The sequence below is a fragment of the Benincasa hispida genome, chromosome 12 (genome assembly GCF_027475165.1).
Source record: "Benincasa hispida cultivar pf3 chromosome 12, pf3_genome.v1.1, whole genome shotgun sequence".
NCBI lineage: Eukaryota > Viridiplantae > Streptophyta > Magnoliopsida > Cucurbitales > Cucurbitaceae > Benincasa > Benincasa hispida.
Window position 1 is genome coordinate 72,759,089 of NC_143489.1, and position 2,978 is coordinate 72,762,066.

A 2,978-nucleotide genomic window follows, 5' to 3' on the forward strand; every position below is an offset into this window, starting at 1 on the left:
TAAGCATGCAAAAAAGGTTAGAAAATACAACCTTTGTAGAATCCACCATAATCTTCCTCTCCGTGCTCGATCGACACCACCAACGAAAAATCCTCACTATTCTCCGATTGAAGAACACGGTTGTGAGACAGTTTTGTTGGTGAAAGCTAGGAATTTTACTCTAGTAAAAAAGAGAGTAAAGGAGATTTTGTGGAAGAGGTAATTTCAATAAACAAGGAAACATTAGTTTTTACACAATTGAAAAACAAAACTATTTAAAGACAAAATACATGCAAAATCTCATATTGCATGTCTTCCACCTCAAACTCAACTAGAATGAAATCTCTACCGATAGGGAGAGGGGCATAGGTGTCAGACTTTGGAAGAGCCACTTCAAAAACCACTTAGTTAGTGGAAAAATCCAACAATTTGATTTTTCTACTAACTAATTTTTTATTAAACTAAATTTTATAATAAAATAATTTTTGACAAAAATATGAAATACTATTTTCATATTTTAGATAATTAAATAAACCAAACAAATTTAATATCACATATTAAATTGCCTTTGACACCTAGCTTTGGTTAATCACATTAATAAATTTTTAAAACACTTTCATGCTAATATTTTATTTAAAATATACTCTCCAAAATTATTTGTAAATTATATCTTATATGAAATACAATTTTCTCTAAAGACCGAATTTGAACATTTCAAATTCTCATTTCATCTAGTTATTCAATTTTGTCCATAGTGAGCTAGCAAGGAGACCCGATGGACCTACAGATTATAGGCTCCAACGATCCAAGACTAACCGGTCAAACTCTTTAACCTAGTTAATTAATATTCGTTAATTAACACGATTGTCCATTATAGCCTATAGTTACACTCTACTCACTGTAGATATATTATGTGTCCATTTGATATAACCGTTATTGATAAATTGATCCTTCACAGGTTGTTTGTAACCTCAGCTAAGTCAAATATCAAAATACCCTTGAGTTACATCTTTTCTCCTTAAGTACCACTATCCCTCTAATGATCAATTGATTTAGGATCTTAATCACTAAATCCATTCCCTCTTAAGCTAACGAGAGGATGGAGCCCCTTGTTCAAGATCCAAGATCAGCCCTTAAAGGAACAACCTTTCTACTATCCCTAAAATGGGTAGGAGTGAATTCCATCTTACAAATTCTATGTCCCTAACTATCTACCTGGTGTTATCCCTGAAATGGGAGGCATATTCAGCAGCGCTATTGAGCTTACCCTCAATCCCGAATAAACATTCATAGACAGCTTAGGTTTCAGATCAAGTTATCTAGGTCATCAAGAGGTGAAATTAATTAGTGTTAACAGTTAACGGTGTTAATGCATAATAGTGATTATTTCATGGTCAGTCTAACACAATCTCATCATGTAGAACATCCCCGTTCACATGTCTTTACTTGAACGAATCAATCACATCGTTTATGACATTTTACAACATTTGTAACAATTATAAAGCAGGTCGTATTCAATAGTATCTCCATAAATAGGTATCTAACCTAATCCAAGTATTATAGACTTTCGAGAGCCTATAAATACCCCGAGAGGCTTTCATTTCACCATATAACTCAAAATCCTCCCAAAAAGGGCTCAAAAGAAAGGTGAGGACCAACTAGGCATTGAGAAGGGCCTAGTATTCTCTAGATGAGAATCCAGGAGTGCATGGTGCTCTAACTATCTAAGTTTTTCTTTTCTAATAGGGAATTAAGAAGGAGGATGAGGAAGAAGGAAGGATTTTTCTCACAGAAAACCCACTGTGCATTTTTTTTCTTCAGAAAGAAGAAAAAATGAAAAAACCTACATACAACTACTGCACGTTATGCAAAGAATAATGGGGAGGGAGTTACAACTCACTCCCTAAAATTGGTTTATTATTCTTACTGTTAAAAAATTAATAAAATTAAAAATAATAATAAACCTTTGTATATGATAACTATTTTATCATATAATTATCATATAATATATATTAAACTATATGTTATATCAAATATAACATATAACCTATAGTTCAATATTGTATCCAATACAATATAACCTATGGTTTAATTCTCTCAACAATGACATTTAATATAAATCTCATTTATATTAAATTTAATTATATGAATCAAATTCACATAATTAATATTTGAATCATATTCAAATATTAAATTTATTAAATTTCTCTCAAATAAATACTTAATATTACAATATGTCGTATATATAATTAAAATTTAATTAATTATATCACATATAATTAATTCCCTCAATTTGAACAATTCAAATTAATCCAAAAAATGATTCTCATTAAATTCTGTTGAGTTACCAAAGGACCTCATGGACCTGTAGCCTGAAGCTCCAATGGTACGTGAATAATTAGTTAAACTCTTTAATTAAATTATTCACCATCCGTTAACTATCAGACACTAAACTAAAGATCGACAGCTGCATTCTTCGCACTACAGATATATTTCTGTGTCCATTGGATATAACTAATCAACAGTATAGTGACCATTACAAATTGCTCATAAGTATAGCTTGGTCGAAATTACCGTTTTTCCTTTAAAGTTACTCTAACTCCGTAAGTACAAATGATCCCTCTAATGAACAATAAATCATAGTCTAACGACTAAACCCCTCTCAGGCCAGGAGACAGTGTAGCGCCACATTGTTCAAGCCCTGCAATCAGCCCTTAAGGGAGCAATTTATCTACTTGCCATCGACATTAGGGAATGAGTGAATTCCTTCTTGTGTAGTTGTGTTCTTAGCTCTCCAATAAGAAGAATCCCCAAAATGGTAGGCTTGTTGAGTCAACAATCTGACGACTCTCACCCATACAAATCAAAGGACCACCTTCATAGGTGGGAGTTCACAATTCACTCAGGATTTAGGTTATGTTATCTATAGTCATCCTGGTGAAATGTAAGTCTCTATTATGAACGACGTTATATAATGAGACTAAACATTTCGTGGTTCA